The following is a 23,715-nucleotide window of genomic DNA, read 5'->3' on the forward strand; positions in this document are numbered from 1 at the left end:
CTGTGGCTCTGGTGTAGGCTGGCAGCTACAGCTCCGATTCGACCCCTAGCCTGGGAACCTCCACATACCGTGGGAGCGGCCCAAGAAATAGCAAAAAGACAAAAAAAAAAACAAAACTACATTCATTATAATAATATCTAATGGAAGCTGCTGACACAGCCCTTAGTAAAGATTCAGAAGACCATCACACCAATACTGGTGTGTGGTATTAATCACACCATCATTAATAAGTCCGCAAATAACAAGTGCTGGAGGGGACGTGGAGAAAAGGGAACCCTCCTGCACTGCTGGTGGGAATGTCAGCTGGTTCAGCCACTATGGAGAACAGTATGGAGGTATCTTAGAAAACTATATGTAGAACTACCATATGACCCAGCAATCTCATTCTTGGGCATATATGCCGACAAAACTCTCCTTAAAAAAGACACATGCACTCGCATGTTCATTGCAGTACTATTCACAATAGTCAAGACATGGAATCAACCCACATGTCCACCAATAGATGATTGGATTAGGAAGATGTGGTATATATACACAAAGGAATAGTACTCAGCCATAAAAAAGAACAAAATAATGACATTTGCAGCAACATGGATGGAACTAGAGACTTTCATCCTGAGTAAAGTAAGTCAGAAAGAGAAAGACAAATACCATGTGATATCACTTATATCTGGAATATAATATACGGCACAAAGGAACCTTTCCACAGAAAAGAAAATCATGGACTTGGAGAACAGACTCGTGGTTGCCAAGGGGAAAGGGGCCTAGGGAGGGAGGGACTAGGATCTTGGAGTAAATAGGTGCAGAATGTTGCCTTGGGGATGGATTAGCAATGGGATCCTACTGTGTAGCACTGGGAATTCTGTCTAGTCACACACGATGGAACACGTAATGTGTAAAAAAAGAATGTATACATGTAAGTGTAACTGGGTCACCATGCTGTACAGTAGAAAAAATATATATAAATAAATGATAAAAAAGGATTTGTAAGACCAAAATTGTAATAAAATTCAGTCCAGGGGCATTATCCCTGGACTTGTTTTTCTTTTTTTTTTTGTCTTTTTGCTATTTCTTGGGCCGCTCCCGCAGCATATGGAGGTTCCCAGGCTAGGGGTCGAATCGGAGCTGTAGCCACCGGCCTACGCCAGAGCCACAGCAACGCGGGATCCGAGCCGCGTCTGCAACCTACACCACAGCTCATGGCAACGCCAGATCCTTAACCCACTGAGCAAGGGCAGGGACCGAACCCGCAACCTCATGGTTCCTAGTCGGATTTGTTAACCACTGCGCCACGACGGGAACTCCTGGACTTGTTTTTCTTAGATGCTGATAATAACCCTGAAAATTTGTCAAATCAAGCTTCTGATGTTAATTTGGGGTTATCAGTTTTCTGCACATACAAGTAATTGGGTTTGAAATGTGTTTTAAGCCTGAATTAAAAGAACTTAGTCACTGGTGACTCATGGTGAGTTTTTCCTTTTCCCTGCTGGGACATATGCCATTGCCTCCATCCAACCTGGCCTTTTCGAAACATTGAAAGCATTAAGAATTCTGTTTTTATGTACTGGGTTCTGGAGAAGTTCTTTTAGGTTTAGGGTGGTGTGGCCTTAATTAAGATGCTTTAGTAATGGGCACTACAACTGACTTTCAAAATTTCCATGCAAATTTCTTTAGTCTCTGCCTTTATGGAAGTTTTCTCATTATATATGAAACAGTTGGAAGTCTACTAGATGGTGCATGAATGACCACAGGGACTTTGTTTTGTTTGGTACTGTATTCCTATTGCTTTGCACAGAGAAAGCAATTACTACATCTTTGTTGAGTGAAGTCACATACACTCTTTTTTTTTTTTTTAAGATCTTCACTCTATATTTATACATACTAGCCTAATACAGTGCATTTTAGAACAATCATGAAAGTTTATTGAAATAAATTTCCTCCAGCTCTTTTGAATTAGGTCATCACTAATTCCCAATCAACCTAGTTTGGGAGGCTCTTGGTACTAGCCCAAGGTAGTTCTGCCCTAATAGTTCTCAGCATTGATTGTGCCAACCTGACATCTCCTTTAGCAGTTCACTTACCAAAGGAAGGGCAAACCGGCAACACCCATAAGGCACTTGCACCTGTGGGAACCAATGGGAGTTGTAACAGGAAATACTTCAGCTTGCAGTACCGATAGTAATGAGCAGCGCCCAGGTCATGCTTTGTTTTATCTGCAGTTTGTTATTTGGATTGTACAAGGTTTCTTGGAGTTTATATATATGACACATGTATATAAGTTTAAAAGAGAATTAACTTTAAATTTGAAAATTAAAGTGTGAATGGTTCCTGGCATTTTCTTCATTATCAAAGAATTGGTGGTGAGTTGTCCTCCTTTAAATAAGTTCTTTCTTTAGCTTATAGTGTTGTGTCCCGGAAACCTCATTCTGGCACATAAGAAGGGGGGAGATGGAGGGTGGGTAAATGTAAAATAACTAAAACTTAGGCTGATACTATCAGTAAAAACAACCATTATGGTAGGCATTGATAGAATTGTGTAGATTTTAACTTCAGATTTTTTGAGCTGGGGATATTTTCCTCTGCTGTAGGGACTGGAGGGAAAAAAATAGGAAAAATTTCTAGAAAGCTCTATGCAGAATTTCAAAATGCAAGGCTGTATGAAACGCTGTTGATGTTAACTGTCTGACCAGGAAGTACTCTCTTTAAGCCTCATTTATAAAACTGTGTCTATAATAACTTCCTTTCTCGGGATGAAGGTGCTGATAGCATGGTCTTGTTCTTAACAACTGAAGTGGAGTTCAGTTTTATCTTTCCTTAAGTGAATAAGAGGCAGCTTTTTAAAGAAAACCATCTGTGGGACAATCTTACTGTTTGCTGTGGCTAAATAAAGAATTTGTAAAGTCTTTAGTTGTTGGATTGGAAATGTAAGACATCCATTTGAGAAGGTCTACTGTGAGTAAGCTTAGTGTTTTGTTTTACATTTAATGTTTTATTATAAATATGGTTTATGTCTAAACATAGCTAATAAACTGTTGAATTTCCTGTGAATATTTATGACCTTAGCTCAAAGTCCAGCTGAGAGCAATCAACCTCAAAAGTCACTGGGTTCATATGCTCTATTTATTTTAATTTGTAATTTGATATTTTACAACTAAATATTAGTGGGAATTTTTTTCAAAATGTTTTGATTTTTCCTTTCTCCTGGAGAAGTAATACAGAACGGCAAATAAAACATCAAATCTTGTCAGAAGAGTCTCTGAAACAAAAATATTAAATATACTGAAGATCATCTTTATTAAATGAATGCAGTTTATGCTAATGATATTATCACTATAAGACAATATTTCAAAGTTAAGCTACTCAAAATGGCACACTATTCATCCTGGAAATCTTAAAAAATAACAAGGCCACTTCCTCTCTGTCTTTTACAGAAAGGGCATAAGAACAGAAAGCAGAGCCATTTCTTTAATGTAATATCAGTTTTAGAGACAGAAAAGTCAGGAGATTTGGTCACATTTACTTCTTTTTCTTTTTGTTGTTGTTGTTTAGTAATTAAGGTTAGTTACTAAAGTATAAAAATAAAATATCTTAGGTATGAGATAATAATTTATGAGACTACTTTAGTCCATAAAGTGAAATTAGATGAAGTTGGTAAGTATATAATTTTGTACTTAATATCTCACAGATTGTATATTTAAAAATTCATGCAAAATATTTTATAATCCAAGAAAGGTACCTTAATAGTTTCCTTCTCATATTTACTAGGCTCTAGGAACAAGGTTTAAATGAAATGTGTATAACCCACTCCTAATATTTTACTTAATGGATGTGTAAATTACAGTCTTATAATTGTACGTAGGATACATTTTCATTCAAGAGGCATCGCAGCAGATATTACAGATTTGGGGACACGTATTCTTCCATATAAAAAAAGAAATTAAAACTTTCAAATAATCTTTGAAATACATGGTTTTTGTTCCTTTGGATGTATGAATGTTAAAGACTTAAAAGTGCAAATGGTGTAAATTTCAGTATTCATAGATAAGGAGGACATTTATCATGATTGTCTGAGAATTATATTAGCGCTCCAAAAGTATTCCAGTCAGTTTGGGTGGGGGTGGGCCAGAGGAAGTGGGTGGGGCTTCACAGTAGTGACAGATTACTGCAGATCTTCTGGCTGCCTGCCAAAACACCACTAGTTGGAAGGAAAAGTGATAGTTATTAATTGCATCCTACTAATTTGTACATGTTCATTTAAGCAGTTATAACCGTTTGCTGTTTCCATAGGCAGATGACAAGTTTAAACTCTGACTTACTTGACATGTGCATAATCTTCTGGAGTGGACCTTAGTCGTATCTATTATCTTCAGTCTGCAGTGATCACACTGACTCTTTTGTGAAAGACCATGTGTTAGCAGAAAAAAAGAGGGATGAGGGGAAACAACTTGAATCTATAACTGCTTTACTTTCTAGTGAAAAATATTGTGGAGTTAAAATGTAAAGTGTCCCATCATATTTAGACAATTTATATGAAATACTAATAAAAATAATCCTCTCTTGCAAAGGAGTTTGCAGTTCTGCTGTTCTGGTTCAGCTTAAAATTGGGATTCTTACTGTTGCAACATAAAAGGAAGCTTTGTGGAGGAAATATGACATCTCTGCCCAGATACATAAGGAGAGTTATTTTTAAAAGTGTTTTCTTATGAATATATTTTATGTACTGAGAAGTATCTTTAAAAAGCTCATTTTGGGGAGTTCCCGTTGTGGCACAGTGGAAACAAATCTGACTAGTCTCCATGAGGATGTGGGTTTGATCCCTGGCCTCACTAAGTAGGTTGGGGATCCATTGTTCCTGAGAGCTATGGTGTAGGTTGCAGACACAGCTCAGATCCCAAGTTGCTGTAGCTGTGGCATAGGCTGGCAGCTATAGCTCTGTTTCGATACCTAGCCTGGGAATTTCCATATGCCCCAGATGTGGCCCTAGAAAAGCAAAAAAAAAAAAAAAAGTTTGTTTCTATTTCAGGGTTATTGGTAGGAGTTAATAGTTTGCCTAGGTCAAGGGAGTTCTACTAAGAAAATACTTTTTTAAAAGCATTTTGGGAGTTCCTGTTGTGGCTCAGTGGTTAACGAATCTGACTAGGAACCAGGAAATTCGATCCCTGGCCTTGCTCAATGGGTTAGGGATCCCGCGTTGCTGTGAGCTGTGGTGTAGGTTGAAGACGCGGCTCGGATCCCACGTTGCTGTGGCTCTGGCGTAGGCCGGCAGCTACAGCTCTGATTCAACCCCTAGCCTGGGAACCTCCATATGCCAAGGGAGCGGCCCAAGAAATGGCAAAAAGACAAAAAAAAAAAAAAAGGCATTTTGATGTCACCAATCAGCCTAATTCATCTTGACCGGGCTGATCTAAGTAGCATTTTTTTGGTTTGTTTATTTTTTTTTAATGTGAATCAAATTAAGGAAGTATGGAGGAAGTTCTCTTGTGGCTGAGTGGGTTAAGGATCCTGCTTTGCTGCAAGCTCCAACTGCAGCACAGGTTCGATCCCTGTCCCAGAAACTTCCACATGCTGTAAATGCAGCCCCCAAAAAAGAAGATATTGAGATCCTGTTAATACCATCAGATAGTAATGTACCGTGTGTCCTACTACACTCTGGTTTAGGTAGAGAGTTCAGTGTTTCCAGTGTAAGAAAAGGTTAGAATTGAGTCAAGGAATCTACCCATTTATATCACTGATGCTCTTCCCAAACCCTTTGACACAATGAGTAGCATGCCCAGTTTCATAATCTCTTACTTTTGGTTTCGGTCACATATATTTGGGGTTGGCAGTATAATCTACTGACTAACAGGAGCATGCCAGATGAGCACATCTGCCACTTACTAGCTCACCAGCTTTCTACCACTGTAAAATGGGCATAATCACAATACCAACCTCACAGGATTGCTGAGAGGATTAAATGAGCTTGTGGGTGAAAAGCACAACTTTGGCCATGCAATGTAAAGGAAGAGCTCAGTGAGTGATAATCGATAGGGTTATTTTTGCTACTTTGGGACATTTAAAATCTTATTCACAGCTCTACCAGAAAATGACCATGGCAATAAGTATAAAACAATGCATACAATCATGTAGAGATAATAGGATCAGTGTTGTGATAACAGAAGGGAGAGCATTTGAATGAAATCTAGAAATCTTCTTTACCTTACCTCACTTACGGCATTCTGTACTTACTACCCATTCTAAGAGGAGAGTGGAGGCAGAGGAAGAATTGACTGCAGACTTAAATATTTAATCAAAAAAATGAGTCTGCCAAATTTAGCTTTAGTAACACTTTTCTCCTTGTTTTTGACTTCAGAGAATATCTTCCCAATTTGACAGCCCAATTCAGGAAAGCAATTGGCAAAGTATTGATTTTTTAAATTCATTTTCTCACTAGAGTTGGTTGGTTTTCTTCTGATAGGATCACTGTCAGGTCAAGTTAGAACTATATTTCCAAATTTTAGATCACCTAAAAAATGAGTTGGGTTTTTGGCAGGTGGATTGTTTTTGGAGTTGTTTGTTGTTTGTTTGGTGGGTTTTTTTGGTGGAGGGGTTGTAAACAAGACAATAGAGAATACACATTTGAGTATAAAGAAAAATGTTTTTCTGTTCTCAGTATGTTAATCTCTGGGGGCTTAGATCCTGTAATGGGTTATTTAACTTTGTATTGAAAAACAACGAATTTTTACATAAGCAAGTTTTCATGGGGCTGTGTTAGCAAAGCAGTAAATTCACTAAGTAAAACAGTGAAACTACTTAAAGGGCACTTGAAAAACATTTAGGCTTTGTGAGTATATTTCTAGTGTTTGAAATGTCCAGATCTTTTTTTTTTTTTTTTTTTCTTTTTTAGGGCTGCACCTGTGGCATGTGGAAATTCCCAGGCTAGAGGTTGAATGGAAGCTGTAGGTGCCAAACTACTCCACAGCCACATAGGATCTGAGTCGCATCTGTGACCTACACCACAGCTCAGGGCAATGCCAGATCCCTAACTCACTGAATGAGGCCAGGGATTGAACCCTCATCCTCATGGATACTAGTCAGGTTCGTAACCCACTGAGCCACAGTGGGAACTCCCAAAATGTCCAGATCTTTAATCTGTGGTGTAACTCCTTTACCTGATGGCCAGTCCCTGGATTAGTCTGCATCTCATCCTTATTTCTGGTGCTCCCTAATTTCTCAATCTCAAGGCCCATCACATTGCCACTAAAATGCACTTTATCTGTGTGCACCCATCCCACTTAGGCCCTTATTGCCTCATTCCTGGATTACCACAATTGCCTTCCTTCACATCTATCTGTTTTTTCCAACTCATCCTAATTAACTTTCCTTAAATGCTACTATTTTTATTTTTATTATTTTTTCTTTTTTTCTTTTTTCATATTTTCTAGGGCTGCACCCATGGCATATGGAGGTTCGCAGGCTAGGGGGTCTAATCGGAGTCGTAGCCACTGGCCTTCACTAGAGCCACAGCAACGCAGGATCCGAGCTGAGTCTTCGACCTATAGCACAGCTCACGACAACACCGGGTCCTTAACCCACTGAGCCAGGCCAGGGATCGAACCCACAACCTCGTGGTTCCTAGTCGGATTCGTTAACCACTGAGCCATGATGAGAACTCCTTTTTATAATTTTTTTTTAAATGCTACTATTTTTAGGACATCATTCCCCTTTTTGGAAAGCCCCATTGTTTCCTTGGCTTCCACTACATTAAATCTAACATTTTCTGCCGGAATTTTGATGCCCTTTCATTTTTTTTCCTTTTTATTTTTTGGTTTCACCCATGGCATGGGGAAATTCCCAGACCAGGAATCGAACCTGTGCCACAGCAGTGACCTGAGCCACTGCAGTGACCATGGCAGACCCTTAAACCATTGCACCATAAGGAAACTCCTTGATGCCCTTTTTAATCTGTCACACACTAATTACCCAACTTCATTTCCTGTATTCCTTGGCCCATTCTTTCTGCTCTCTTGAAGCCAGCCTGTGTTTTAAACACATTACCCATTCAGTCTGTGCTCCGGGTACTATTTTTTTTTTTTTTTGTCTTTTTGCTATTTCTTTGGGCCGCTCCTGCGGCAAATGGAGGTTCCCAGGCTAGGGGTCTAATCCGAGCTGTAGCCACTGGCCCACGCCAGAGCCACAGCAACGCGGGATCTGAGCCGCATCTTCAACCTACACCACAGCTCACGGCAACACCTGCCGGATCGTTAACCCACTGAGCAAGGGCGGGGACCGAACCCGCAACCTCATGGTTCCTAGTTGGATTCGTTAACCACTGCACCACGACGGGAACTCCTCCTGGTACTATTTACTTCACTCAAAAAGCCCTCTTCCCTTCTCTGTCTGTTCAGATTTTACCTTTTTTTTAAGACACTGTGTAAAGTTTACTTTCTGTTTCCAACTTTTCCTGACTAATTAAGCTTTTACTATTTTTCTGCAAATTCCTGAGTAATTTTTAAAGTAGTAAACCAGCAAATGAACATATGCATAGCATTTTCTATCATCTACTAATGATGTAAACATTTTGAATACGAGGACCATATCTTACAATTAAATCTTTCCCTGTCCCTAGCCTAATGCTGAGGTACCTGACTTTGATTTGCAAGAAAAGAAAAGAAATTAGTAAAACCGTTTCATCATACCCGCCTAAAAGTAAAGCCAACAATCCTGGAGTTCCCGTGGTGGCGCAGTGGTTAACGAATCTGACTGGGAACCATGAGGTTGCAGGTTCGATCCCTGCCCTTGCTCAGTGGGTTAACGATCCGGCGTTGCCGTGAGCTGTGGTGTAGGTCGCAGATGCGGCTCGGATCCTGCGTTGCTGTGGCTCTGGCGTAGGCCAGCGGCTATAGCTGTGATTCGACCCCTAGCCTGGGAACCTCCATATGCCGCAGGAGTGGCCCAAGAAATGGCAAAAAGACAATAAATAAATAAATAAATAAATAAATAAATAAATAAATAAAATTTAACAAAAAAACAAACAATCCTCATGATATTCAAGGGACCTGAATAGCTTTCTTTCTTTCTTTTTTTTTTTTTTGTCTTTTTGTCATTTCTTGGGCCGCTCCTGCGGTATATGGAGGTTCCCAGGTTAGGGGTCCAATCGGAGCTGTAGCCACCAGCCTACGCCAGAGCCACAGCAATGCGGGATCCACGCTGCGTCTGCAATCTACACCACAGCTCACGACAACACCGGATCTTTAACCCACTGAGCAAGGGCAGGGATAGAACCCTCAACCTCATGGCTCCTAGTCGGATTCGTTAACCACTTCGCTACGAGGGGAACTTCTGAATAGCTTTCTAATTTGGGTCTGATCTGTTACCTCATTTATAGAAATATGCAAGGCAAATGAAGACAGTTTTGTAACTGTTTATGGCTGACATGTTTGTATTTCCTTATGAGAAACTGTGTAAGTGTGTATTTGTATGTATCTATCCGTAGATATACATACATATTATATATATACATGTATATGATTTTGTTTTCTTCCTTAAAATGGTATAGCCAGCCGCACATGGAGGTTTAGTTCTCTTATTAATAACTTTGTGTCCTTTCATTATAGATTAAATGTGGTCATTACATTTTATATAACCAAGAAGTATTCTTACCTACTTCTGTAAGTAATTATAGTTAAGTGGCTACTGTGTGTAACTTGGGCTCTGTGAAGGAATATTGGAATTAATTATATATAATTCCTGCCCTCACAAAACTGGGAATTCTATCAGGGAAGATGAAATATATACTCAGAAGTTTAAATATAAGAATATTTGTTAATGGAGTTCCTGTTGTGGCTCAGTGGTTAACGAATTTCACTAGGATCCATGAGGATGCAGGTTCCATCCTTGGCTTTGCTCAGTGGGTTAAGGAGCTGGTGGTGCCGTGAGCTGTGGTATAGGTTGCAGACGCAGCTTGGATCTGGCATTGCTGTGGCTGTGGTGTAGGCCAGCAGCTGTAGCTGCGATTCAGCCCCTAGCCTGGGAACTTCCATATGTGTGGGTGCGGCCCTAAAAAGCAAAAAAAAAAAAAAAAAAGAATACTTGTTACTTCAATTGAATGTCTTTTTTTGGGGACTTTTTGCCTTTTCTAGGCCGCTCCTGTGGCATATGGAGGTTCCCAGGCTAGGGGTCTAGTCGGAGCTGTAGTCGCCAGCCTATGCCACAGCCACAGCAACTCGGGATCCAAGCCGCATCTGTGACCTACCCCATAGCTCACAGCAATGCTGGATCCTTAACCCACTGAGCAAGGCCAGGGATCAAACCTGCAACCTCATGGTTCCTAGTCGGATTCGTTAACCACTGAGCAAAGATGGGAAATCCTCAGTTGAATGTCTTTTGCTTTAATTTGAAATAGTCTGTGCCTTCCTTTGTATTGATGCCAAAGAGCATATAGGACCCCCCAAATGAAAACTTCCTGTTTTGTTTCCCTCTTTATTTTTTCCCCAGTTTTATTGAGGTATAATTGACATATAACATTATATTATTCCACGTATATAATGTAATGATTTGAGATATATATATATATATATATTTGAGATATATATATATATATAGTGAAATGACTACCATAGTAAATTTAGTTAACATTGACCAAGAAATGTAAAGTACATAATAAATATATAATTAACACTGCTGTATGTTATACATGGAAGTTGCTAAGAGAGTAAATCCTAAGAGTTCTTATCACACACATAGTCACTTTACATAGTTAAATTTTTTTCCTTGTGAGAGAGATTTTAAGATTTACTCTTTCAGGGAATTCCTGTTGGCGTGCAGTAGAAATGAATCTGACTAGTATCCATGAGGATGCAGGTTCAATCCCTGGCCTTGCTCACTGAGCTGGGGATCTGGAGTTGCTGTGAGCTATGGTGTGGGTTGCAGACATGGCTCAGATCCTGCAAGGCTGTGGCTGTGGCAGCAGCTGCGGTTCCTATTTGACCCCTAGCCTGGGAATTTCATATCCTGTGGGTGTGGCCCTAAAAACAACAACAACAAAATTTACTTTTAGTAACTTTCTTCTTTATTTGCAACTTTCAAATATACAATAGGGTGTTAACTATAATCACCATGCTGTACATTACCTCTCCAGAACTTACTTATCTTATAGCTGTAAGTTTTCACCTTTTGACCACCTTTACCCATTACCCCCATCCTCAACCCCCTGCCTGTGTCGACCACCAATCCGTTCTCTGTATCTGTTAGTTAGTTATTTTTAGATTCTACTTATTAGTGAGATCATATAGTATTTGTTTTCTCTGGGTTATTTTACTTAGCATAATGCCCTCAAGGTCCATCCATGTTGGTGCAAGTGGCAAGATTTCCTTCTTTTTTATGGCTGAATAAAATTATATTCTATACATACACACACATACTTACCACATTTTCTTTATCTATCACTTGATAGATACTTAGATTGTCTTCACGCCTGGACTATGTAAATAATGCTGCAGTGAAGATGGGGGTACAAATATATTTTTGAGAGAGTGATTCCATTTCCTTTGAATATATGTCCAGAAGTTGAATTGCTGGATCATTTGGTAGTTCTGTCTTTAAATTTTTGAGGCACCTTCTTACTGTTTTCCAAATGTAATATTTCCATTTTTTTTTGTTTGTTTTAAATGCATGCCTTCCTTTGTATTGATGCTAATGAGCAGATAGAACACCCAAATGAGAACTTTTAAAGTGCAAAATGTTTTATGTATGTAAAGTGTGGATTTGGAAATGTCTACTTAATGCTTTGGATTTAGCGTTGATGCTTGGTTGTAGAAAGAACTGGTAATAACATACTCTTTATTCATTTGTTTATTCAATCAATATTTACTGATATCTATTTGGGTCAGACGTTGTACTAGTACTAAAAAGGACTATGCCTTTTCTTTAACTAGTGAGCAGAAAGTTTACCTGTTTGGCTAACACAATGCTATGGTGATCCATATGATACTGTGTGTGAAAAACACATGGGAAGGGCACTCAGTCATCCCCTATTCTGATTACCTGAACAAGTGTATGAAATATTTATTCTTTATTCATGGTTATGTTTCAGATTTATCTCATAAACTTAGACCAGTCATTTAAACCTACTACTCCATAGAATGAAAATAATAGCAATTTGCTGATTATTGAATGCTTGCTAGGTACCAGATATTTCATATGTGCCTTATATAACAAATTATCTCAGTGAACCCTATAATTCCTGTTATTGGGTAGGTCTCTCTCTCTCTCTCTCTTTCTCTTTCTCTCTCTCTCACTCACTAACACATCCCGCCCTCCCCCCACAGATAGAGGGGTTAGGTGTTTGGTTGAGGTCAGTGGAAGAACCTAGACTTCAAGTCAGTTCTGGAATCCCTGCCATGGCTCAGCGGTAACAAACCTGACTAGTGTCCATGAGGACAAGGGTTCAATCCTTGGCCTCAGTGGGTTAAGGGTACGGCATTGCTGTGAGCTGTGGTGTAGCTTGCAGACACGGCTCTGATCTGGTGATCTGTGATCTGATCTGGTGATCTGTGGTGCAGGCCAGCAGCTATAGCTCCAATTTGATCCCTAGCCTGGGAACTTCCATATGCTATAGGTACCGGCTTAAAAAGACAAAAAATAAAAAAAATAAAAAAAAATAAAGTCAGTTCCATGCCTTTGTTCATAACCGTCATGCCATGCTGCCCTTCATTGTGAAGATTAGAATTAAATAAGGGATTTCCCATCGTGGCGCAGTGGTTAACGAATCCGACTAGGAACCATGAGGTTGCGGGTTCGGTCCCTGCCCTTGCTCAGTGGATTAACGATTCGGCGTTGCTGTGAGCTGTGGTGTAGGTTGCAGATGAGGCTTGGATCCTGAGTTGCTGTGGCTCTGGTGTAGGCTGGTGGCTACAGCTCCAATTCCACCCCTAGCCTGGGAACCTCCATATGCCGCGGGAGCGGCCCAAGAAATAGAAAAAAAAAAAAAAAAAGACCAAAAATAAATAAATAAATTAATTAAAAAAAAAAGAATTAAATAAGTCTGTAACATAGTGCACTATTAGTATCCACAGGATAATTGCTACAAGTCCAAGATGCCTTTCATTTATGACAATAAAGCAGGTTAAGGTAACAAGCCAATGTGAAAAAGTTGAAATTAATGAGCTGTTCAATACTGTTTAGGATTTTTAGAAATCATTTTAAGTATGCAAATAACAATAGGTTTCTCATTTGTAAAGGGCTTTGGAGTTTACACAACGATTTCACATTATTTCATGAGTCTCACAACTTTGTGAGGCATTAACTGTTCCCACTTTGTAGATGAGACTCTTGAGGCTTAGGGAAGTTAAGTAATGTCCTTAATATCACATAGCTGGTAAGTGGCAGAAATAACTTAAACCTAGATTTGCTGATTCAAAGGTCAGACCTCTTTTCCTTTTTTTTTTTTTCCCTCTTTTTAGGGCTGCACCCAAGACATATGGAGATTCCCAGGCTAGGGGTCAAATCAGACCTACACCACAGCCACAGCTACACCAGATCCAAGCCACATCTGCGACCTACACCACAGCTCACAGCAACTCGGGATCCTTAACCCACTGAGTGAGGCCAGGGATCAAACCCGAAACCTCATGGTTCCTAGTCGGATTCGTTTCTGCTGTGCCATGGTGGGAACTCCAGACCTCTTTTCTATTATACCACAAATCCAAATCGAGTTATTTAAGAGACCAAACTCACAACTATTTTTTTTTCTTTTTTCTAGTTAAGCTAAAATTCACATAGCATAAAATTCATCATTTTAAAGAGTACAGTTCATGTTTTTAGTATACTTAGAATGTTGTGCAACCATCACTAATTCCAGAACATTTTCATCACTCCCAAAAGAAACTGTTAGCATTTACTCTCAATTACCCTCATCCCTAGGCAACATCTAACTTAACTTTCTGTCTCTCTGAATTTGCCAGTTCTGGATAGGAATCATATAATACATGGCCTTTTGCATCTGACTTCTCCACTTAACATAATACTTTCAAGGGTCATCCATGTATCAGTTGTAGCATATATCAGTACTTAATCCTTTTTGTGGTTGAATTCTGTTCTGTTGTGTGGGTATTCCACATTTTGTTCATCCTTTCATCAGTTGATGGACATTTATCTTTTGTCTTTTTTTTTTTTAAGGCCACACCCACGGCATATAGGAGGTTCCCAAGTTAGGGGTCTAATGGGAGCTTTAGCTGCCGGCCTATGCCATAGCCATAGCAACGCAGGATCTGAGCTGCATCTGTGACCTACACCACAGCTCCCTGGATCCTTAACCCACTGAGCGAAGCCAGGGATCGAACCCGCAACCTCATGGTTCCTAGTTGGATTCATTTCCCCTGTGCCATGAATGAGAACTCCAAGCTGATGGACATTTGAGTTGTTTCCACATTTTGGCTATTATGAATAATGCTGCTGTGAACATTCATGTACAAATTTTTTTTGTGAGCATATGTTTTCAATTCTCTTGAGTATAGACCTAGGAGAAGAATTGCTTATTTTTGTAAAATAATTCAAATGAAAGTATTTTGAAATGATTTAAGTCATTTATTAAGCACTGCCTCCCCACCCCACTCCCATCATTCTCTCTCTCTCTCTCTCTCACACACACACACACACACACACACACACACACACACAGAGTATTGTTTATTTAGCTAATTTGTTTCCCAGATCTTATCTTCAGAAATAAGGCAGAGGCAAACTTGAGCTCAGATCCTGGAGAAGTAATCTCTAATTAGTAGTCCTTAACATAATCTGAATTCATCACTTCCTATTACATTCAAGACAGTGTGGAAGAGGGACTTCTCTTGTGGCACAGATGGTTAAGGATCCAGTGTTGTCACTGCTGTGGCACAAGTTCAGTCCCTGGCCCAGGAATTTTCACATGCGTGGGTGCAGCATGCACGTGGGAATTCCTTGAGTTGGAACTCAAGTAAGGTTTTTTGTTTGTTTGTTTGTTTGTTTGTTTTGGTCTTTTTGCAATTTCTTGGGCTGCTCCTGCAGCATATGGAGGTTCCCAGGCTAGGGGTCCAATTGGAGCTGCAGCTGCCAGCCTACACCATAGCCACAGCAACGGGTGATCCGAGCCACGTCTTCAACCTACACCACAGCTCATGGCAATGCTGGATCCTTAACCCACTGAGCGAGGCCAGGGATCAAACCCGCAACCTTGTGGTTCCTAGTCAGATTTGTTAACCATGGAGCTACAACAGGAACTCCTCAAGTAAGGTATTTTGTTTAAAAGTTAGTTCCTAGGAGTTTCCATCATGGCGTAGTGGAAACGATTCTAACTAGCATCCATTGAGGATGCAGGTTCAATCCCTGGCCTTGCTCAGTGGGTTAAAGGATCAGGTGTTGCCATGAGCTGTGGTGCAAGTCGCAGGCATGGCTCACATCTGGCATGGCTGTGGCTGTGGCTGTGGCCGGCAGTGGCTACATCTCTGATTTGACCTCTAGCCTGGGAACCTCCATATGCTGCAGGTGGCAGCCCTTAAAAAGACCAAAAAGAAAAAAAAAAAAGAAAGAAAAAAGAAATTTGTTAAAATTTGTTAATTGCATTCTTAGTGTAGCAGGGAACCATGGAAATATTTCACTTATTTATTTAAATTTTTGTCTTTTTTTTTAGGTCCACACTTCACTGCATATGGAAGTTCCCAGGCTAGGGATTGAATTGCAGCTGCTGGCCAACACCACAGCCACAATGACATGCAATCCTCAACCCACTGAGCCAGGCCAGGAATTGAACCCATGTCCTCATGGATACTAGTCAAGTTCGTTGCCACTGTGCAATCACGAGAACTCCTAGGGAGACGTTTTAATCTACACTTTTTTTTTTTGTCTTTTTGCCATTTCTTGGGCCGCTCCCACGGCATATGGAGGTTCCCAGGCTAGGGGTCTAATGCGAGCTGTAGCTTCCAGCCTACGCCAGAGCCACAGCAATGCGGGATCCGAGCCGCATCTGCAACCTACACCACAGCTCACGGCAACGCCGGAGCCTTAACCCACTGAGCAGGGGCAGGGACCGAACCTGCAACCTCATGGTTCCTAGTCGGATTCGTTAACCACTGCACCACGACAGGAACAACAATCTACACAATTATTTACTTGGTTAAGAGTAATGATGAATTTATATCACTCTGAAATTATAAATTCCCTGTTATAAGATGTTGTAAAATCAGTTCCTTATCAATCCCCAAGTTCAGAGTTACCAGCAAGAAGACTTGTTAATAAATGAATAGATAGGGAAGCTAATATCTTCTTTATTCTTTTAACTTTTTCTCCTTTTCTGCATAAAATAGAAGCAGGACCTTGACCCAGTATAGCTTCTTATATAAATTTTAACAACCATGTAAGTTATACATGCTTTTTTTTTAAATAAATAGAAAAAAACAGATGAGTAATTAGAGGAAAATAACAGTTATTTTCTATACCCAAATATTTTTTGACAAATAACCTCCTAGACTTTTTTTTTCCCCAGATATTTAAAGATAGTAATTCAGGGAGTTCCCGTCATGGCTCAGTGGTTAACGAATCTGACTAGGAACCATGAGGTTGTGGATTCGATCCCTGGCCTCGCTAAGTGGGTTAAGGATCTGGTGTTGCCAGTGAGCTGTGGTATAGATCGCAGACATGGCTTGGATCCCCCGTTGCTGTGGCTGTGGTGTAGGCGGGCAGCTTCAGCTCCAGTTTGACCCCTGGCCTGGGAACCTCCATGTGCCACAGGTGCGGCCCTAGAAAAGCCAAAAAATAAAAATAGTAATTAGGAAGGTAATATTACATGTATTATTTTATAAGCTGCTTTTTATTTATTTATTTATTTATTTATTTTATTTTTTATTTTTTTGCTTTTTATGGCTGTACCTGCAGCATATGGAGATTCCCAGGCTAGGGGTTGAATTGGAGCTACAGCTGCCAGCCTATGCTGCAGCCACAGCCATACCAGATCCAAAACACATCTGTGAACTACACTACAGCTCACTGCAACACCAGATCCTTAATCCATTGATCGAGGCCAGGTATTGAACCCACATCTTCATGGATCAGAGTCGGGTTCATTAACCGCTGAGCCACGACGGGAACTCCATGCTTTTTAAAATTTTTAACAGCATATCACTATACCATATCATCAAATATTCATCTCTCTATGTCTAAATATACTTCCATGTCATTTTCAAGCCAGCATTATTATGTGAATATTCATTGTGGATTTTTGTTTTAAGTTTTTATTCTTACAAATTGTTCTGAATAGTTTCTTAGTTATTCTATCAACTCTAGGCTTCTTCCCAATCTTAGGAGATTCTACAGCAGATAGATGACGAATGAGAACTTACTTTCTAAGAACATAGTTTAATTATTTTTCAAATAGGATGAATGAATAGCATTATTGTACTGTGTGTCTCTATTGAGCCTCCATTGCTTAAGAATATGCTCCCCATTTTCCCCATCTACCAAAAACACAAGCTAATAGTGTTCTGACAGTTCTGTCATCGAACAAGGGCTTAAAAGGATCCATACTGGGAGTTCCTGTCGTGGCACAGTGGTTAACGAATCCAACTAGGAACCATGAGGTTGTGGGTTCGGTCCCTGCCCTTGCTCAGTGGGTTAACCATCCGGCGTTGCTGTGAGCTGTGGTATAGGTTGCAGACACGGCTCAGATCCCACGTTGCCGTGGCTCTGGTGTAGGCCGGTGGCTACAGCTCCGATTGGACCCCTAGCCTGGGAACCTCCATATGCTGCGGGAGCGGCCCAAGAAATAGCAAAAAAAAAAAAAAAAAAAAAAGGATCCATACTTATCTTCCTAAACACATGGCTCTTTGCTTAGCCTTCATCTGTTCCAGAGGAACTCTAGCTCCCCCTCTTCCCTTAGACTTATCACCAGTCTTACTTCCTCTTATATTCCTGACAATTCTGGATTTTTTTCTTCAAGTTTAATATTTAAACTACTTGGTTATGAGTCCTTTAAAATCATCATTAAGAGGGGAAAGAGGAGTTCCCATCATGGCTCTGCAGAGATGTATCTTTTTTTTTTTTTTTTGTCTTTTGTCTTTTTTGTTGTTGTTTTTGTTGTTGCTATTTCTTGGGCCACTCCCGCGGCATATGGAGGTTCCCAGGCCAGGGTTTGAATCGGAGCTGTAGCCGCCGGCCTATGCCAGAGCCACAGCAACGCAGGATCCGAGCCGCGTCTGCAACCTACACCACAGCTCACGGCAACCCCGGATCGTTAACCCACTGAGCAAGGGCAGGGACCGAACCCGCAACCTCATGGTTCCTAGTCGGATTTGTTAACCACTGCGCCACGACGGGAACTCCCAGAGACGTATCTTGACTAGCATCCATGAGGACGCAGGTTCAGTCCCTGGCCTCGCTGAATGGGTTACGGATCTGGTGTTGTGGTGAGCTGTGGTGTAGGTTGCAGATGAAGTTCTGATCCCACTTTGCTGTGGCTGTGGTGTAGGCCAGTGGCTACAGCTACAATTCAACCCCTAGCCTGGGAACGTCCATATGCCTTGGGTGCGGCCCTAAAAAGACAAAAAAATAAAAATAAAAAAGAGGGGAAAGAGTTTAGATTTGTCCACAGTAGCCAGTTACTACAGCCATTTGATTACTATTTCTTGTCCATTATTGTAAAGGTTATATTTCAGCCTCCTATTCAATTTGCTCTATTTTGTATTATTTAAAATGTTTTCCCTGATGTGATCCTAAAAAAGAGATGTCTTCATTCTCATCATACTGAAAATTTTACTTTAAATTTATATCACTATAGTTAAATCTGATTACAGGTTTAGAAGCTGCTCTCAAAAAGTAGTTATGATTCAGTAGGGTTGGTTTTTAGCATTTTATTTAATGACTAGATGACTAATGACCCTTAACTGGTTAGCATCTTAGAAAAACAAATTGAATTCTAATTATCTGCGACAAGGTGAAGGGGTGCATGGGTATTAACAAGAGGAAGTTGAGTGGAGGACCTATACTGAGTGATTCATTAGAGTATTAAAAAAATAAACTATACATGTAGCATGGGGCTCCAGACTGAAAAAGCATGACAGAAAACTAAATAGTGTTAAGTATGGGAAAGTAAACTATTATTATCATTTAAAAAGCCATAATATTTTTTAAATGTTTTTATTATTATCTGCTTATTTGCAGTTTTTTTGTTTTTTTTTTAAATTTTTTATTAATGGATTTTATTGCACTTATAGGTATACAACAATCATCACAACCAAGTTTTATAGCATTTCCATCCCAAACCCTCAGTGCATCCCCCCACTCTAAAAACCCATACTATTATTAATAATGTTATAGTTTATTAACTGATCATTTCTGTTGCACTTAAGAAGGAGCCTTATTAATTAATTTATTTTTAACTGAACTCGTTCCATAATTTCTAATATGCTTTAAGAGAGAAGGAGAAAAGCAAGGGAAGGGAGAGGGAAAGAGAGACACACAGAAGTGGGACTGTGGGATCAGAAAGTTCTGATTACCACATATCTTTCATGTTATTGAAGATATTTTAAAGTGATAGTGCTGATACCACATTTCTCAGATGAGATTTCTATCATTGTCAAAATGTGGATAGGTATTGATGTGAACACTGCTTCTCTCTGTGAGGCAGGTAAGATGGATGGTTGTGTTAGAATGTGATATTCCGTCTGTTCTGTACATTAACAGAGATTTACACCTGTACTTTTATATAATAACTGAACAAAAACAAATCAACTCCATGATTGCCTTACCTGAATATAGTGGATTATATATGCTATGACACCTGCATTTACTTTGTTTTCAAAGAATTAGGAGCTTAAGGAGTTCCTGTCATGGCACAGCAGAAATGAATCCAATTGGGAACCATGAGGTTGCAGTTTCGATCCTTGGCCTTGCTCAGTGAGTTGGGGATCTGGTGTTACCATGAGCAGTGGTGTAGGTCACAGATGTGGCTCAGATCCAGTGTTGCTGTGGTGTAGGCTGGCAGCTACAGCTCCGATTAGACCCCTAGCTTGGGAATCTCCATATGCTGCGGATGCGGCCCTAAAAGGACAAAAGACAAAAAAAAAAAAAAAGAATCAAGAGCTTGAATTTTTGTATTTTCGTAAGTGTAAAAAAAATTTTTTTTGGAATGTACACCGGATAAAGTACAATTAGTATAATGGGAGAAACTGAGTGATGTCCATATAAATAAAAATAAACAGGATTAGAAGTCAGTTCATTGTCAACCTTCAGAATTTTCAAAGTGCATACAGGGTTTGGGTTGTTTGTTCTGTTTGTTTGTTTTTTCTTTTTTGGCTGCACAGCAGCATATGGAGTTCCCAGGCCAGGGATCAGATCTGAGCCACAGTCTCAACTTAAGCCGGCAGCTGCTGTAATGCCAGATTTAACCCGCTGTGCAGAGCCCAGGATCAAACCTGCGTTCCCAGAGCTCCAAAGGCTCTGCTGATCCCATTGTGCCACAGCAGGAACTCCATATATAGGGTGTTTTTGTTTGTTTTTAATGTGGTAGAACTTGGAGCAGTTAACTTCTAGGGAATTGTTACAGGATGCTCTGACGTTAAAAGAAGACATTAAATCTCAAATTTTCCCACCTCTAAATTATTCTGTTAAAGCACTTCCTTTCAACCAAATATCCTAGTGATTTAATTTGGTATCATTCTGACACTGTTCTGTAGCTTGCTAATGCACTTAATACAGTTCCCTGCATATATCAAATGCTGAGTGAGCATTGTTAATTATTTTACTGGACATTCTAAGCCCTGGCTTAACGTCAAGTGTCACATGTATGGCGTGCACTGAGACTCCTGAATTTCCATAACAAACTTTTGCTTTTGATTAATAAATTTACTCCACAGTGAACAGCTATCTAGAATTTACCCATGGATGTGGAAAGGAACAATGTATCCTTTTTTTAAATCACAAGAATTACCATTAGGAGTTCCCATTATGGCTCAGTGGATTAAGAACCTGACTAGTATCCATGAGGATGCGAGTTCTATCCCTAGCCTTGCTCAGTGGCTTAAAGGATCTGGGTTGCCATGAGCTGTGGTATATAGGTTGCAGGCAAGGCTCGGATCTGGTGTTGCTGTGGCTGTGGTGTAGGCCAGCTCCAGTTTGACCCCTAGCATGAGAACTTCCATATGCCACAGATGTGGCCTTAAAGAGAAAAAAAAAAATACCATTGGAACTTGGTATGCAAACTTCAGAAGACCTAGTAATTTCTAATTACCAGTGTCTCATAAGAGAGTACCATTGGCTATTTCATATTGCATTTTTAATTTATTGATAATATACAAGTTTATAACTCTTTGTTATAATATTATCTGAGTAAAGAGTCTAGCATTTATTATGCTGATTTGTGCAGGCTTCTGTGGATGATAAGCTGCTAACCTCTATTATTTCAAATTTTGAACTAAATGCGTTTCTTTCTTACTTGTATAATAAGAGCTTTTCAACATGTTGGAGAAAATATTAACTTTACTAAGCTTTATAAAAGGACACAATCCAAATTTATTTCATGTTGTGCTAATAAAACTTTTACTGATATATTGATAGTACTGTCTGTTAACAAATTAGGACATAGTCTATAATTGTCAGCAGGTTCATTTTTCATGCTAACTTTCTCAGTGGAAACACCAATATTATAATAATATCAAAGCTGCCTACTCTGTGAGATGAGGATGCCACATGATCCTTCTAAACTCTGAAACCCTGTGATTTCAAGCTAATTTCAAATGAAGGAGGAAGTATTTGGCCAAAGTAAAACAGTGAAAATGTTAAAACACACAAGTAAGGGATTACAAAAGAGTTTTGTTAGCATGGTTTAGTGGACTTCCTTGATGAAAATCTTACTAAAATCATTATTATGGGCAGCTTTGTTCTTAAAACTGACCAAAAAAAGGAAGTATTTTAACAACAGGCAAAAATGAAATCAACTCTCCACCTCTTTTTTTTTCTAAGTTTGCTTAGTCTGATTACATGTCCATGTTTGTAGCACACATATCCATATTGTTCTGCTAGGGTGACTTAATCTGGTTATTCACTTATTTTATATCAGATCTAGTTATTTAAATTCATTAAAACTTCTAACTTAAGCTTTTAAAACATTGAATTATGGCCATTAAAATAAAATTTGAAGAGATTTTTGTGTTTGGACCTAACTTTAACCCGTATAAAATACAGTAAAACAAGAAAAAGTTTATGAGACAATCTGAGAACTTTGAAAATTTGACATTATTTATTTATTTATTCTTTTTTTGTCTTTTTTTTTTGCTATTTCTTGGGCCACTCCTGCGGCATATGGAGGTTCCCAGGCTAGGGGTCTAATCGGAGCCGTAGCCACCAGCCTACACCACAGCCACAGCAACGCAGGATCTGAGCCGCATCTGCAACCTACACCACAGCTCACGGCAACGCCAGATCGTTAACCCACTGAGCAAGGGCAGGGACCGAACCTGCAACCTCAGGGTTCCTAGTCAGATTTGTTAACCACTGCGCCACAACGGGAACTCCTATTTATTTATTCTTTTTTGGCATCCCTGTGGCATATGGAATTCCTGGGCCAGGGATCATATCTGGGCTGCAGTTGCAACCTAAGCCACAGCTGCGACAATGCCAGGTCCTTAACCCACTGCGGCTGGGGATTGAACCTGCATCCTGGTGCTTCTGAGACACCGCCAGTCCCATTGCACTGCCAGGGAACTCCTGACCTTAATTTTGATAACATTAAGCTTGATTGTTATATTTAAGGTATATATTAATGGTATAATTACTATGTTTTAAAATAGTAACTAAGGAAGTTCCCATCGTGGCTCAGTGGTTAACGAATCCAACTAGGATCCATGAGGTTGCAGGTTCGATCCCTGGCCTTGCTCAGTGGGTTAAGGATCTGGCATTGCCGTGAGCTGTGGTGTAGGCTGCAGACAAAGCTTGGATCCCTCGTTGCTGTGGCTGTGGCGTAGGCCAGCGGCTACAGCTCTGATTAGACCCCTAGCCTGGGAACCTCCATATGCCACGAGTACGGCCGTAGAAAAGGCAAAAAGACAATAAATAAATAAATAAAATAAAAATAAAATAGTAACTAAGGGTGAGTTGATAATTTAAAGCTGGGCCTGAGATGGTTCATTTTACTGTATGGTCTTCTTTTGGGGGGGGGGCTCTTTTTAGGGCTGCACCTGAGGCATATGGAGGTTCCCAGGCTAGGGGTTGAATTAGAGCTGTAGATACTGGCCTACACCACAGCTATAGCAATGCCAGATCCGAGCTGAGTCTGTGACCTACTCTGCGGCTCATGGCAATCCTGTATCCTTCACCCACTGAGCAAGGCCAGGGATTGAACCTACATGGATACCACATGGATACTAGGCAGATTCATTTACTGCTGAGCCATGACAGGAACTCCCCAACTTTTCTTTACATGTGACTTTTTTCATAATAAAAAAATATTTAATACTCATCTGTGGGGTTTTATATACAAAACTATTTAAATATCTTTATTCCATGTAAAATGAAAGAAAAGCATCACCTACAATAACTTCCACACCTTACCATTGTCTTCCCATAATCTATGTTCCTGTTCCTCTCTTTGCTATTAGAAAAGAACTGTTAAAATTGTCACTATAGAGGAGTTCCTGTTGTGGCTCAGTGGATTAAGAACCCAGTTAGTATCCACGAGGATATGGGGTTGATCCCTGCCCTCTCTCAGTGGGTTAA

General features: G+C 39.9%; 1 protein-coding gene across 2 annotated transcripts in view; it reads left to right on the plus strand.

The window, feature by feature from the left end:
* Positions 1–23,715, plus strand: part of TAOK3 (TAO kinase 3) — a 194,832-nt gene that overhangs the window by 8,361 nt on the left and 162,756 nt on the right. The window contains exon 1 of one of the 2 annotated variants that reach the window (XM_047759664.1): positions 2,158–2,360. The exons of the other annotated variant lie outside the window; for it this stretch is intronic. The gene's annotated coding sequence lies outside the window, so the exon portion shown is untranslated. Of the gene's footprint in view, positions 1–2,157; positions 2,361–23,715 lie in introns of those variants that run through there. 2 annotated transcript variants of the gene reach the window in all.

The sequence above is a fragment of the Phacochoerus africanus genome, chromosome 15 (genome assembly GCF_016906955.1).
Source record: "Phacochoerus africanus isolate WHEZ1 chromosome 15, ROS_Pafr_v1, whole genome shotgun sequence".
NCBI lineage: Eukaryota > Metazoa > Chordata > Mammalia > Artiodactyla > Suidae > Phacochoerus > Phacochoerus africanus.